Source organism: Coffea arabica, chromosome 10c (genome assembly GCF_036785885.1).
Source record: "Coffea arabica cultivar ET-39 chromosome 10c, Coffea Arabica ET-39 HiFi, whole genome shotgun sequence".
NCBI lineage: Eukaryota > Viridiplantae > Streptophyta > Magnoliopsida > Gentianales > Rubiaceae > Coffea > Coffea arabica.
Window position 1 is genome coordinate 9,935,343 of NC_092329.1, and position 16,798 is coordinate 9,952,140.

The 16,798-nt window shown below is 39.4% G+C and overlaps 1 non-coding gene across 1 annotated transcript; it reads right to left on the minus strand.

Moving 5' to 3' along the window:
- Positions 1 to 13,715: 13,715 nt before the first annotated feature.
- LOC140016335 (small nucleolar RNA R71) lies at positions 13,716 to 13,822 on the minus strand. Its single transcript, XR_011822730.1, has one exon. It is a non-coding gene; the product is annotated as a small nucleolar RNA R71 (small nucleolar RNA).
- Positions 13,823 to 16,798: the final 2,976 nt, after the last annotated feature.

Below are 16,798 nucleotides of genomic sequence, written 5' to 3' on the forward strand. Positions count from 1 at the left end.
TGAGGGTTATCTGAGTGATTGTAAAACTTTTTAGCTTGACTAAGTGAGACTTAGGGCAAGGAGGAAGTGCTCCCTCCATTGTACATCTAGTTGATCATCTTTCATCAAAGAGAAGTTGCTCAATCTAGTGATTGGTCTTCAAGTTTGAGGAAAGCTTGGTAGACAATCGGTTTGATATTCTATCTTATTTTTTTTGTTTAATAAAATTTTCATTGCTTATCTATACTTGTTTTTCTAATCAACATTGCTCTCTTCTTCTGATCTACTTGGTTGATCATTACTAGAAAAGAAGGTAAATTTTTATTAAAGAAAAAGTGCATAAATTTGATTAAGATTTTAATCAACCTAATTCACCCCCCTCTTAGCTTGTTTTTGGGCCTTACAATTGGTATCAGAACTTGGTCTCCTAGAGATTAAGCTCAAGCGGCTTGGAGTAAAGATGACAACCAATCATGCCATGTTTGTTGAGGGACAATCGGTCACTAGGCCTCCCATGTTTACTGGTTCCAATTATATTAGCTGGAAAGAAAGGATGATTATCTTTTTGCAATCTATTGATATTAAGCTATGGTTTATTGTGAGTGAAGGACCGCATGAAGCTAACTTTCTTGATGCAGATACAGGTTTGCTTCGGCCAAAAACGAAAGCTGAAATGAATGCTCAAGATAGGACTAATCTCACATTGAATGCCAAAGCCATGAATGTTCTTTATAGTGCCCTAGATTCAAATGAATCAATTAGAGTAAAAGGCTGTAAATCGGCCAAAGAAATGTGGGATAAGCTAAGAGAAATCCATGAGGATGGTGATAGCGTGAGAGAACAGAAAAAGGCTATCTTAGTCACAAAGTATGAATCATTTAAAATTGAAACTCTTGAGGATATTGACAAAATGTATTGCAGGTTCAATGACTTGATCAAAGATCTCGAGGTGTTGGGCAAAGAGTACACCTTGGGAGAGAAGAACAGGAAAATTCTCAATGCATTAGGGGACAAAATTGAACTGCCAATTATGCATATCACTATATATATATATTTTTTTTTTTTTGTCTAAAACGGCAACAATTCATTCATCCAAAAACAGGTTACACATTCTGAAGCAACTGCTCCTCTACGTCTGCTTGAGCGCAGTCAAGCAACCAAACTGGAAAGTTAGCTTTCCAATCAACAGTAGCATCTAGCTTAAGAGCAAACTTAGCTAAAGAGTGACTAACAAAGTTGAAGTCCCTTCTAACAAAGGAAAACCAACATTCTTCAAAGTTATATTGTAGCAGTTTAATGTCCTGCAAGACAGTAGACGTAACAACATCTTCCATTCCCTTCTCAATCTTATCGATCACCACCTTACAGTCAGATTCTATAATAATTTTCTCCCAGCCTTCCATAGTAGCTTTTACCATTGCAGCTCTTATCGCCAATGCCTCTTCAAGTACAGGTACAGAGCAAGTGAATGAAGGACATGCCCAAGTAGCAATCAGTTTTCCTTCCCAGTCCCTAGCCACGATTCCCCAACCAGCTTTTCTGTTCTGCCGGTTCAATGCAGCATCAGTGTTTAGCTTGATCCACCCTTTGTCAGGGGCAGTCCATCTTCCTTTCTCCTTATTTAGTTGTTGTGGTTCCTTCTCTTCCTCACTTCCCTCCCCTACACTCTCTTGATACTCCAGCCACTCCGTTACAGCTTTATTTACCACCACCCCTGGACCTCTACCCTTCCCATTGAAATTTATCTCGTTCCTATCTTTCCAAATTTGCCATAGTAGGTTGACTGTGAATATAACATGCTCCTCACCCTTCTCCCTAGATGTAGCCTCCACTAACTCAGACCACCACAACTAGAACTTTCCCTTTAGATTCTCCAACCCATCCCATTGAATTGGTGCCACCTTCCAAATCCCCTCTGCATGGCTACAAAAGAACAACATATGTTCAATCGACTCTGAGTATATACCACAGCATTTACACACTGGAATGCCTTGCTGACATCTGTCCTTGATGCTTGCATTGACTGGCAGAATTCCCTTCAAACATTTCCAGACAAAATGCTTCAACTTATGCTTCATACTAAGCTGCCATAAGACTTTCCATCCTTTTGCATTTGCCTCATTCCTACTTCCTGAATCCTCCTGAACAGACCTCCTCCTCCTGCCAACCATCCTTCCTTGAGCAGACTTGTATCCAGACTTGACAGTATACTCCCCAGAAGCCGAATGTGCCCAGAACAGCCGATCCTTAGAGTCCTGGAGACTCAAGGGAATCTGCAAAATATTCTCCCTATCCTCCTTATCAAATACCCTTCCCAGTAACTCCTCATTCCATCTTCCATTCTTGATCAGTTCACTCACTGTGCACAAACCCAATGTTGTATCCTGTTCTGAACTCACCTTCCCTCCTGTCAACCCAGGAACCCATCTATCCTTCCAGATGTCTATAGTTTTCCCATCTCCCACTCTGATCCTCATTTCTTCCTCCAGCAAATCCCTCGCACTCAGTAAGCTTCTCCAGCACCAAGAGTCAGTATTTTTCCTTTTCAGCTTCCAGATAGAGGTTCCTCTGAAATATTTAGCTTTAAGGACTTTACTCACAAGCAGATTTGGCCTAGTAAGAACTCTCCATAACTGCTTAGCCAGAAGAGCCACATTGAAGTTTTCTAAGTTTCTAAAACCCAAACCCCCATTTTGCTTAACATCAGATAACTTTCCCCAACCTAACCAATGCAACTTCCTCTCCTCTCCCTTACCTCCCCACCAAAACTTAGCCATTTCCCTCTCCATACCCCTGCATAACTCCTTAGTGAGCTTACAACATGACATCACATAAGCTGGAAGGGCCATAACCACTGATTTCAGTAACACTTCCTTCCCTGCCAAACTGAGTAGCTTTTCTTTCCAACCTGATATCCTACTAATCACCCTATCCTTTACAAAGTTAAACACTTGTGTTTTTGATCTACCAATTACCAGAGGTAACCCCAAGTACCTGCTCTGCTTAACCTCCTTCATCCATCTCAAATTCTCCAGCACCTTCAGTGTGACCCCCACTAGAACATTCTTGCTAAAGAACACTGAGGATTTCTCAGTATTGATTAGCTGTCCTGAAGCACCACCGTATAGCCTTAGAACCTCCATCAGCTGCCTTGCCTCCTCTTCTTTTGCCTTACAAAATATTAATGAGTCATCTGCAAAAAAGAGGTGAGACAATCTAGGACCCCCAGAAGACAGTTGAAGGTCTGTTAGTTTTCCTTGTCTGATTGCCTGGTTAAGCAGTACTGAGAAACCTTCTGCACAGATCAAAAATAAGAAAGGAGACAATGGGTCCCCCTGCCTTAACCCCCTAGATGGCTTGATGAATCCTTTCTTCTCCCCATTGACATTAACTGAGTAAGAAACACTGGAGACACACTCCATAATCCACCCCACCCACTGCTGGCAGAAGCCCATTCTCAACATTAACTTTTCTAAAAAAAACCATTCTACCCTATCATATGCTTTGGACATATCTAATTTAATAGCCATAAACCCTTCCCTGCCAGTTCTTTTGTTATTCAGAAAATGAATACATTCATGTGCCACAAGGATATTATCAAGAATTTGTCTACCAGGGACAAAAGCAGATTGAGTAGAACTAATGCAGCAATGGATAACATTTCTCAACCTACTAACCAAAATTTTGGAGATAACTTTGTATAAGACATTACACAGACTAATAGGCCTAAACTGAGTCATATCAACAGGGGAGTCAACTTTGGGAATTAGACAGATTAGTGTTTCATTGACAGCTCTAAGCAGATTGCCAGAATGAAAAAAACTCTGGACAGCATTAATCAGATCCAACTTTATATCAGGCCAGAATTTTTGAAAAAAAAGAGGGGTCATACCGTCAGGACCAGGTGACTTGTTTGGATGCATAGAAAAGACCGCTCTGTGAACCTCCTGCTCAGTCACTGGAAGAATGAGCTGCTTGTTCATCTGATTAGTTATAGACTGTGGTACCTCACTAAGAATTGCATCAACTCCCTGAGGTGACTCAGCAGCAAAAATCTCCTTGAAGTACTGGATTATTTCTGCACCAGTCTCCTCCTCATCCTTACACCACACCCCATCTCTCCTCCTGATAAGGCCAATCTTGTTCCTTTTCCTCCTTCCAGCCACACAGGCATGAAAATAGTTGGTATTCTTATCTCCCTCCACTAGCCATTTCTGTCTTGCCTTTTGACTCCAATAGACCTCTTCCTCTTTATAGGCTTCAGCCAACCTTCTCTTCAGAGCTACTAGCTTCACCCCTTTCCCACTAACATTACTTTCTTTTAACTCCTTGATCTCTTTTTTGGTTTGTGAAATAACTCTTCCAGAGTTTCTCCCCTTCTGCTTATGCCATCTCAATAATTCCACTCTGCACTGTTTAATTTTAAACTGAAATCTAAAACAACGAGAGCCTATGCACTTAGTGTTCCATACTGACTTCACTAAACTGCCCACCTCCTTATGTTGAATCCAATTTTTATTAAACACAAATCTTTTCTTCCACCTCCTCCCTGTTGCAGGTTTAGTATCCACCAGCAACATACAATGGTCAGAAGCCTCTGTCTCCAGATGCCTGCAACTTGCATTCCTGTAATGGTTGCACCAACTCCCAGATCCTAACACTCTATCCAAGCATTCCCTGATTTCCCCCTCATTATCCCATCTATTACACCATGTCCAAGGTTTCCCTTCATAGCCAATATCCACCAGCTCATTATTATTTATGAAAGCTCTAAAAGTATTAAAACTATTATCTGCTCTATCCCTACCACCCCATTTCTCTCCCTGAGATACTATGTCATTCATATCCCCCATTACGACCCAAGCCTCCCCCCATATCTGCCTCCTTCTATTAATCACCTCCCATTGAGCTTTCCTGATACTAGCATCTGGACTAGCATAGATACACACACACCACCACTCCAAACTTGTATCACTATCAACAATCAGCAGTTCTATTGTGAAAGTAGTAAATAAGACCTGTTTAACCTTCACCTCTTCCTTCCACAACACTGCCAAACCACCAGCTAAACCCACTGGATCCACCACAAAAAGATTATCAAATTTAATTTTTTGCTTAACACTGTTCAGAACACTTTTTTTATTTTTTGTTTCAGAAAGGAAAACTAAAGAAGGGAAGTGGAGTAGCACAGCCTCCTTGAGCTGGGGAACTGTCAAGGGGCTTCCAACACCTCGACAGTTCCACACCAGAGCTCTCATTGAGACTTGGGAGCCCCATTAAGGGAGGGCTCCACCACCTCAGAAACATCCATGTAACACACCTCCTGGTCAGCTCTTTTATTCCTTTTCCAAGAGAACCCCGACTCAGGTACACCATCCTTCCCTAAGTCCTCCTCAGAACCTTTCCTCTTTCCTGACTCAACCTTTAGCTTCCCATTAGACAAATCTCTCAGAGGTTCCCGTCTCCCTACAGCTTGCACCACCCTCTTCCATCCTTTACAGTTCTTTCCCTTCCCCTTCTCTGCAGTTAACTGACTAGCACTTAACTTCCCCCTACTCAGCTCCCCTTTACCTGATACCTCAGTGTTCACCTCCTTCACTTCCACTGCTATGAGCTGATCCAATCCCTTGTTAACATCACAGTCCATCCAACCCTGCTCAAGCACCACCCCCTCTGAAGTCTGATCTAATCCTACCTCTTCAGACCTTCCCTCTTCTCTACTTTGAACCTCACCTGTTGCAGTAGTTTCCCTCTTGACCTGCTCCCCACTCCTTCCCTCTGCACTACCTTGCCTTGCCATCATCCTCAACCCCTTTACGCTCTCCTCTACCTGCTGGATCTCTATACCCTCAAACCTCTCCTTAACCCCCCCACTCCCTTTTCCTTTTCCTATCTGAACCCCTCCCTCTTCATGAGCTTCCTCAGTATAAGTCAGGAGCAATTTTGGAGGTCCCCTATGGTAAGAATTAGCCTCTTTCTGGTTGCTACTACCTGACTTGCGCTCGTCCTCACTATTATTCCTCCTGTTAGGACTCCTTGGAAAACTAGCCCGCATCCAATTACCATACTGTTGTTCTCCTTTGACATCAGAACCTTTCAAACCGCAATTCTTCTCATTATGACCAATGATCCCACAACAGAAGCAAAAATCCGGACATTTTTCATACCTAAATTCTACCCATCTCATTGAGCCATTAAATTTAACCATGGTTCCCCTAGGAAGAGATTTAGTAAGGTCAAACTCCACAAGTAATTTCAAGTGTTTACCCTCTTTACCTCCCCCCGGAGGAATGATTAGCTCCACTACTTCACTGAAAACTCCCCCAATTTTCCTCCCAACGTCTCTGGTAATCCAATGAAGTGGCAGATTCCACACCTGTACCCATATTCTCCCTCTGTCAAATGCTTCCAGATGATCCTCAATACCCTCCTTCCATTTTAGCAGTATTAATGGCTGACCATCATAGATCCATGGTCTCCCATTCAATACTCTCTCCAAATCTACCTTCTGAGAAAACGAAAATTGAAACAAATTAGTCTGAATCTCCGTTACCTTCAGATTCTTTGGATGCAGCCATATGTTCTCCGCAAAACTCCTAACTCCATTCGTATTAGCTTTCTTCTCCCCCCAAACTTTCCCCACCAAGCTTAGGCTACACTCTTCTACTCCTGTTTTGAACTCCTCTTCCTCCAGCCACACACCTTCCTGCTCCGTGTTCGAGAGGTTAAATCTCCGCATCACCTCTTCCAATTTATCCATCCTTCGCAGAACCATAGTCCTCTGCTGCTCCAAACGCCTCGATCTTACCACTGCTGAGCAGGATGAGCAAGCCTTCCTATACTTCCACGCCAAGTACCTACACCACAACCAACCAAAGGAAACTAAAAGGATCAAAACATTCACCTCAAAAAAGAGGAATAAACCGGAACAAACTGGACCCTCTGAACGCCTTAATTCCTGCAAAATATTAGATCTAGCTCAGAATTCAACCCATGTTCCCCAAAATAGAAATCCCAGATTTGATTTGAAATTGGCGCCAAACCATAAAAGGAAATGAATGAAAAGTATCTAACTACGTAAAGTATGGAGGATGAAGGAATGTATCTGTTTGAATGAATAGTAGCTGGTTGAATGAATCGAAATGTATGAAGGATGAAAATTAGTTATTTTGAAAAGAGTGAAAAGGGGAAAACACCCACTACGGGGGATAGAACTCTCTTAGAGAGAGAAAGGCCTCCCAAAACGAGAGACTTAGTCTAAGACTACATATCACTATATTTACATGACACAATGACTTAAAAGCATGATTTGTGAGTAGTGAGCTTCACTAAACTTCCAAGATACTACTAATTTTAGTACTTAAGCGTCTTTTGTAAATGAAATTGCCATAGGATTCAGAAAGTTTGGATTGCACTTTCTGGAGAAAATTTTTTTTATCCTTAATGAATATTTTTTTTATACATTTTCTAATCACTTTTGTTTACTTCATATTATATTCCATTTTAAAAAGTGCTCGAAAAATTCTTCAAAAACTGTAATGCCAAAAAACCTCTTACTCTCATATGGCCGACATTTCTGCATGGTAAAAACTTGGATAAACTGGATCTATAGTCCCACGTGTAGACCAAGAGGCTTACAGTTTGCCACGTCCTCCCATTAAATCGTTCACTGCTTTCACCGTATTAAGAACTCCAAATCTACCCGCCAACAGGTCTCATCTCCACCTCCTCTCCTGAGTTCCTCTGCCACCGTTATCAACACCACCCCACCCCACATTTGTAGACTCATGAACTTAAACACATCAACTCCTACCAATGAAAACATCCTCCTCCCCCACGAAGTCTTTCTAGTAGATCCAGAAATCAGAGGAAAGGTAGGAGTGATGAATTTTCTTGCTCTCTTCTTCTCACAAGGCTTTCTACCCAAATGCGCCCCCCCCCAACCACAAAAACACCCTTTCGTCTCCTTTCTCTCTTTAAAAATTCAATGGATGAAAATATGATTTTGTTCCTGAAATTTGGGTCTTTAAGAATGAATTCCAAATTTCAAACGCGTTCAGAAGGCAGAATCGGTTGATAGTAACAAGGGGAAAAAAAGAGAGAGAGAGAATTTGAATCTCTGAATATTTACTATATTAACTACACTGTAGTTGGGATGTTCAAAAGGAAGGCCACAGGGACACAAGAAGCCTTGAAAAGGGAGCTTCTTGATTGTGTTATTGTTTTAAGGCATCAAGTCAGGATCCCTTCATAGTAGGACCGTACCTATCGTAGGTAGGGACGCAAAGAACGACACGTGTTGTAGTGTAATGTGCTAGTAACAGATACGTTATGTTGTGGCCAATGCGCGTGGAGATGAAACAAAATAGAACGTGTTCGAATGCAACAAGTATCAAGGAATAGCGTATGCTGGCGACTGCTTAGGATAGTAGAGGAAGGGATAATTGTAGGATTGAATCAGAAGTGCATAGCATTTGCAAATTTTCCCGCAAGGAATGGAAAAATGCGACAACTCCCTTTAAATGTTATTGTGTGTAGAGAAAGTATCGAAATTAAAATAGATAATAATTATAAATTTGACACGTGCGGGGAGAAGAAATTGGAAGAACAAAAATTGGAGGTAAATGTACTAGTTGTGCGTCAACTTAAAATAGAAAAGGATTCACACACACATATATAATATATATATTTAGTACCCAAATATTCAGCCCAAGCATCCGATTGAGCTTTGAATTGTTCATTCTTTTTTCTCAATTTTTTAATTGATTTGAAACGATCAAAATATCATTAATGTCTTTTTATTTGCATTGGAACTAAATATATGCTTTTATTCATTAAGTATAGTCTGCAAAAGCATACACTTGCAAATGTGGCATTTGAAAAATAGGAAAGAAATGTTATTTGACTATAATTAACAATCAAAAATTGTATTGGTTAGTAACGTTACCGAAATTAAAATCAACAATTAAATTTTATAAACTGGTGTTAAGGAAACCTCCCTCAATTCATTTATTGTTTTACGAATCTTACCAAAAGCAAGCATGACAATCTAAGAACTGTAATACGAAACTAAGGAAATATATTTGCAATTGGTTGTTTTCACTAAAAATGCCCATGAACCATTTAATGATTTAATGATACCAACCTTGTGTGAAGTAAAATATGTATCCTCTCGCCATGTGGACGTATTTAAAATTTGTTATCTTTTATTATGTCTATATTTTTTTTTATTTAAAATAAATCCCCTCATTTTCACGCGCTTCCCAAATCCATGGTTCATCATTTATATTCAATTTGATCAACTTTACTGATGACCTACCTCATATAAATTTGTATTAATTGTGTGTTCTATATTTGTTGTCCATGAAATTGTATGTATTGTTGTGTAATGAAATCGATAACAGTCCTTGAATAGTAGTACTGGTTTGGTTTTTTATGTCTATTACTAAAATATGTGACGTTAATGCCGAGGTATTGGCATTTTTTTCCACTCTTTCATCTTTAGAAGAGTGATATAAATCCATGCATATAGACACAGACATAAATGTATTGTGCGTGTGTTTGAAGACAACATTTGCATCCTAAGCAGCCATTGAGCTTTTGTGTCTCCATTATTGTTTCTGAAGTTTTTAAATTTTTGGAAATTTTTAAAATGTCATTATTAGTTTTGTGCTTGGATTGAACCCAAAAATATGGTTGTATTAGTTAAGTTTAGTTGGTAAAGTCAAAATCTTCCAAACATACCATAGCAAGAAGTAGGAACCATTGGCAATGATTTTGCAATATAATTTCAATTTCAATTACTTACAAAAATAAAATATCATCATGCTTGATATTGGTTAAGTTTACCAAAATAAGAATGAACAATTAAATGCTTCAACTTAATAATAACGAAACCTTCCCCAATTGATTTAGTCTTTGTATTAGACTTAACAAAAAATTAGTTTGACGTATTTAATTCCTATAAAACAAAGTTAGGGAAATATCATTGCAATTGGTTAATTATATTAAAATTAAAAACAGACATATTAATGGGCGAATGGTGAGTGTGTTTGGACAGCCAATTATTTGGCCAAATATATTTGCTGATATCACCATTACAATTTCCAATACACCTTTTTATCTTTCCAATTATCTTTTTATCTCACATACATCACATCACAAAAAGTGCTACAGTAAAAATATTTCAAATAACTTACAATCCAAACACACTCGGTATTTCTTGGCATTTGGTTGCATCCGGACACGTTCCATTTTGTTTCATCTCCACGCGACGTTGGCCATAACATAACGTTACACTACAACACATGTCGTTCTTTGCATTCCTACCTACGGTAGGAGCGGTCAACGCGATCTTACCATCAAGAGATCCCATCAAGTCGTCAAAATGCAGAGAGGGTTTGGGAAAGTTAAGATGACAAGTAGGAAACGGAAAAATCTACCGCAAACGGAAAAACTGGTTTTCATTGGGTGGACTCGTACGCTAGATCTACCAAGTATTTGACCATTTGAATTAGTGTCTCAATGTCCATGTTGCACATATGTCTATCGATGTGTTCGATGATGAAGGCTGGTGTTCAAGTATTAATTTTTAGAAAAACAAGTTAAAAGAGAAAAGTGTCCAACTATATAGGAGTGCAACGATTGCCACAAAAGTTATAAAAGATTATATTTAATGAACTTTACAAGGAATATTTTTTTTATAGCATTAAACTACAAACAATGAATATAATATATATCAATTTCAATCATAATTAATAAGAGTTAGAAAGGTGAAACATCCTTTGGGTTATGGCGAGTTAAGTCAAAAAATATTTTTTTTTATACAATATCCAACTTCAAAAAGTACTTCAATGGTGAATCAAAAATACATCTAAGCCCCTCATTAGTTTGACTATTGTATAATAGATAATTCTATCAGTTTAGAGTTGCTAATCATATAAACTTTATAATCCTAAACCATGTCGTCAATGATAAATATAAACAAGTTTCACCAAATGAAATCATTTCTCTTAAAAGTTAAACTATTCAAATTTGAGGAAAGAAATTTCAGTATAATATATTTACGTAGTGTTACAATTGCAATAGAACTATGAATCATTTTGTAATCCACGATTGAAAGAAAAAATAAAGAAAAAAATTGCTAACATTAATTAAAAAAATTCATAGAATGATGTAAGGGCGAACAACAAATTATTCAAAAAGCTAAAAATATAAACTCAAATGAAAATTTAAAAAGGCACTCATGCAACCCATATCCAACCAAAAGTGGAATGCTTTGTTGCTTGTGCATTGGTGTTGGTTAGAAAAATTAATTTTTAAATATTAAATATTAATTTTTTTCATCTCAATTACATTTATTCTTTCAAAACAATTGATTTTTTTAAAAAGTTTGTGAAACCATAAAAGAAGAAATTTCAAAGCATCATGTTTATGCGTAAAGCATGCGCTCCATTACTAGTTTACTGAAAGGGTGCATTTTAGTGGAATATTTTGAGCATTATTGCACAATTATTTGGTTAAATATTTCATTAATTGGGTGGATTTTTCTAAGATACGATTTTGGTGCCAATTGCAGGATTTGATGCTGAAAAATGCTTAAAATTGAAATTCAGAAGATTTGTCGTACGGGGGGCACTTCAAACAGTGGGATCCACTTGAGAAGTTGAAGAAACTAAATTGTAATAGACACTATTTTATTTTACTTTAGGAAGTCTTGTTTTAATTTTTTAATACCAATTTCTGATAAGGGAAAATCCTCTCCGTGAATTTCGGTGGGACCAAGACAAAAAGAGGGGAGTATTAGACTCAGGAGGTCGGCTTTGCTTAGAGAATTAATTCTTCGTCTGGCTTAGGTTTCTTTTCGTTCTTTGTAGCTTTTGAATGGGGTGGCCCGTAGCTCCGTAAAAGAATCAGGGGACACAAGCCCCAATTGTTGACTTTGCAAATAGCTTTTCCAATTGTATTGACCAAATTGAGTAAGAAGCAATTGAAAAAAGCTTTTCCTCGTAGCATTGTGAGCAATTAGGAGGCAGCCGCCATTGTGGACTCGTTGGCTTTGCCGTTCATTTGGGTTTTGACCGAAACTGGAAGACAGCACCAGACCGTCGTATTTGTATGCTTTGGAGAACAATTGGGAGCAATAAAAATTCATTGCGTTTCTCTTTTGGCGTTGACCGAAGTAGGGAAATTGATCTGAAAACTTTTCCAAACTCCACACGCGTGGCTTGTTCTCTAATTATGGGGAACTAAATTCCTAATTCTAGTCAAGGGGGCAATTAACAAATTGGTTCGATAATTACTGTGAGATCTAAGTCGCTTTTAATTATTTCTTTCAATTATCGGTATTTATATGCTTCCTGCTTTTAATTGCTATAACTTTTGTGTATGATTGATTAGTGCGCAATAATTAATTGTTCATATAGGCTATTATGCTAATTAGGGGTAATTGAATCCGTAATTGTTCGAATATCCTTATCTGAGTAGCAACTGGCGTAATTGGGTTTATGTCAGGGAGACGTATAATCTAATTTAAACGAACCTCGTAGCGTATTTGCTAGTAAGGATTGGGCATTTCTAATTATTAATGCAATCTAGAGATTAAATTCTATAGTCGTACTTAGAGTTATTTTTGGGTTAGAGAAATAGTTAACGGTCGTACCTTAACTATCGAGAAATTAAGGAAGGGTTGGTTGTTTATCGCGTGCATGGCAACTATAACCAATCTATAAATAATTGTTTGAATTATTTTGCATCGATGATCAGTGCCTGAACCGTTTCTGAAGTGTACCCTTGACTAGAACTCTCCTAATTATTTCTTTTAGTTAATTACTTTTTGCAGTTAAATTATTTAGTTAACTTTTAATTCTAAAGCCCCCCATCAATCTTGACTTGAAAAGAAATAAATTTCTCCCCAGTCGCTGAGGAGACGACCCTGCTTGCCACTGTCTACTAGTTAGTGAATTCAGTTAAATAATTAATTCAGGTATATCGCATTAAGCAAACTTTTCGGGAACATGGTGAATCAAGTAACCCATTGCACACTTAGAGTCCCTGCTTCAATACTAGAATTGATTATTGACTGTTTCAGGTGGTAGTTAGGTTTTATTTATTATTATCGCACAGGTTCGGCACCTGTCAATTTTTGCCGCCGTTGCCGGGGACTGGCGTTTGAAATATTTATTTCATTTTGGGTTTAGTTTTTTTTGATATTTTTGCTAGTTTATGCCCCGTTCTTCTCGCACAGGTAAATTGATATACGATTTTGAGATTGAGAAGGCAGCGCGTAGGCGAAGGCAAGAGACCAGGAGACGTAAAGAAGGGCAAGTATCTACTGCAAACGAGTCAATAGAAGACAAATTTAGCATGGCTAACACCCAAACATTAAGGGAGTTGGCTATCCCGGAGTTGACTCACCAGCCCTTGTGCATCACATTTCCCACTTTGGCTGAGAATACCACTTTCGAGCTGAAGTCGGGGTTGATTCACCTCCTACCCTTGTTCCATGGTCTCTCTGGTGAAAAACCCTACAAACACGTCAAGGAATTCGAAGTGGTTTGCTCGAGCATGAAACCTTTTGGGTCATTGAAGAGCAAATTAGATTAAGAGCTTTCCTTTTCTTTCTCAAGGATGCAGCTAAAGATTGGCTATACTACCTACCCGCACGTAGCATTACCACATGGGTACAATTGAAAAAGAAGTTTTTAGAAAAATTCTTTCCTGCATCCCGGGCTGCGAGTTTGAGGAAGGAGATATGCAGCATCAAACAGTATCCCGGAGAATCCTTATATGACTATTGAGAAAGATTCAACAAGTTGTACACTAGATACCCGCATCATCAAATTAGTGAACAACTGTTGATCCTGTACTTCTATGAAGGGCTCCAGTCAACTGATAGGAGCATCATTGATGCTGCAAGTGGAGGGGCACTGGCGAATAAGACGCCAAGAGAAGCATGGGAGCTTATTGAGTCAATGGCAGAAAATTCGCAGCAATTTGGCTTCCGTGAGAGCAACCCCACCCGTAGCATCAACGAGGTAGAGACGTCATCCATTCAACAGCAACTGTCGGAGTTGACGTCTGGTTAGACAATTAGCCGTGGGGAACGTGCAGCGAGCGAAGGTCTGTGGAATCTGCACAAGTGTGGACCACTGTACAGACACATGTCCCCTTTTGCAAGAGGATGGGGCTGAACATGTGAACATGGCCGGAGGCGTACTCGCACCTCGTAGGCAGTATGACCCATACTCCAACACGTACAATTCGAGTTGGAGAGACCATCCCAATTTCAGTTATGGGAACAGGTCACAAAATTCATTCCCAAATCATCCACCAGGATTTCAGCAACCATGGCAAACAAAACCTCAACTCTCGTCCTCCAATTCAGGAAACTCTTTGGAGGATATTGTCAAAAGCCTAGCCACGACTACTACTCAGCTTCAACAGGAGATCAGATTCTTGACCACGAATACCGCTCAGCTCCAGCAGGAGACTAAAGCCTTAACCACGAGCACTATCTAATTCTAGTAGGGCACCAAAGTGGGCATGAAAGACCAGGATGCTTTAATAAGCCAAATTGCAACTGCCATCAACCGCTTGGAGTTCCACGTTTATGAAAAATTGCTATCGCAACCCGAGGCAAATTCCAGAAATGTAAGTGCCATGACACTGAGGAGTGGCAAGGAAGTGGAGGGACCTAAAGTGAAAAATTCGAAGAGCAAAAATGAGGAAGAGATAGAAAAGGAGATTGAAGAGGAAGGGCGCATCCGCGAAGACTCTAAGGTAACATTCACTCCTTCACCTCTCATCAAATCTGACTTACCTTCTTTTCCTTGCAGGTTGGAGAAGACAAAGAAGGTAGAGAAGGAAAAAGAGCTTTTGGATGTGTTTCGGAAAGTAGATATCAACATCCCCTTGTTGAATGCAATCAAGTAGATACCGAAATATGTTAAATTTTTGAAGGACTTGTGCACCCACAAAAGAAAGTTAAGAGGAGATGAACGAGTGGCGGTGAGAGAAAATGTGTCGACAATACTCCAAAGAAAACTCCCTCCAAGGTGTGGGGACCCAGGTATGTTCACAATTCCATGTAAAATAGGAGATACCTCGATTAGGAAAACGATGTTGCATTTAGGGGCGTCGATTAATGTTATGCCTAAAACTATTTATGCGTCTTTAAATCTTGTGCCATTAAAAGGTACAAGTATTATAATCCAACTAGCAGACCATACCAACGCTTATTCAGAGGGATTAGTTGAAGATGTTTTGGTACAGGTCAATCAGTTAGTCTTTCCTGCAGATTTCTATATCCTAGGCATGGGGGATGAAAGGTCACTAAATCCGTCACCTATTTTGTTAGATAGGCCATTTTTTAGCACTGTTAGGACAAAAATATATGTAAATGAGGGTATTTTGTCAATGAAATTTGATGGAAAAATGGTGAATTTTAATATTTTTGATGCGATGAAGTACTCGGATGATACTAACTCTATTTTTGCTTTAAGTGTTATTGAGTCCCTTATGTAGGAAACGTTCGAATTGGGTGGAGAAGATGCACTGGCAGTAGCTTTGGCCAAACATCTTGAGTTGGGGGCAGTTTCTGATATAGAAATAAATGATGAGTTATACCATACGGTTGAAACTTTGCATTCGCTCCCACCAATTTCTCCGAGGTATGAGCTTGTTTCCCTCTTTGTACTAGAGACTCAAACAAAATTGTTGCCTTCTGTTGTGCAGGCACCCGAGTTGGAGTTTAAGCCTCTCTCAAAGCATTTGAAGTATGCTTTTCTCGAAGACAAGGAGACACTGCCAGTCATCATATCTGCACACCTGTCACCTCATCTTCTTCGAGATCATAAGGAGGCGATTGGGTAGAGCATCGCAGACATCAAGGGAATTAGTCCATCCTTATGCATGCACCGGATACGGCTTGAGGATAATGCAAAGCCGGTAAGACAGGCGCAGCGAAGATTGAACCCACTAATGATGGAGATAGTTAAAAAGGAGATACTAAAACTCCTGAAAGTGGGAATCATCTTAGCCATCTCAGACAGTCCCTGGGTGAGCCTTGTTCAAGTAGTCCCGAAAAAGGCGGGGGTTACGGTAGAAGAAAACCGGGAGGGAGAGATGGTCCCATTAAGGAAACCCACAGGATGGCGCCAGTGCATTGACTACCGATGACTGAATGCCGTGGCGAAGAAGGACCGCTTCCCTCTCCCTTTTATTGATCAGATGATAGAAAGATTAGTTGGTCGTGTCTATTACTGTTTTTTTGATGGTTTGTCAAAGTATTTTCAGATCGCGATAACACCGGAGGACCAGGAGAAAATCACATTCACCTGCCCCTTTGGTACGTTTGCCTACCGGAGGATGCCTTTCGGCCTCTGCAATACTCTAACAACTTTTCAAAGGTGTATGGTGAGTATCTTTTCCGAATATGTAGAAAAGATTATTGAGGTGTTTATGAATAATTTTAGTGTGTATAGGGATAATTTTAATGAATGCCTTGATAATTTAGTTTAATTTTAAAAAAATGCATAGAAGCGAATTTAGTCCTTAATTGGGAGAAATGTCACTTCATGGTGGAGCATGGTATTGTCTTAGGACATGTAATGTCGGCTAGAGGCATAGAGGTAGATAAACCGAAAGTCGATATTATTTTTGCTTTACCTTACCCCATAAGTGTACGGGAAGTGCTGTCCTTTTTGGGTCATGCAGGGTTCTACAGGAGATTTATCAACAATTTCTCCAAAATTGGAGCGCCCCTGTTTAAGTTGTTGTAAAAGGATATAGCATTTGACTTCACCGAGGAGTGCAGGAT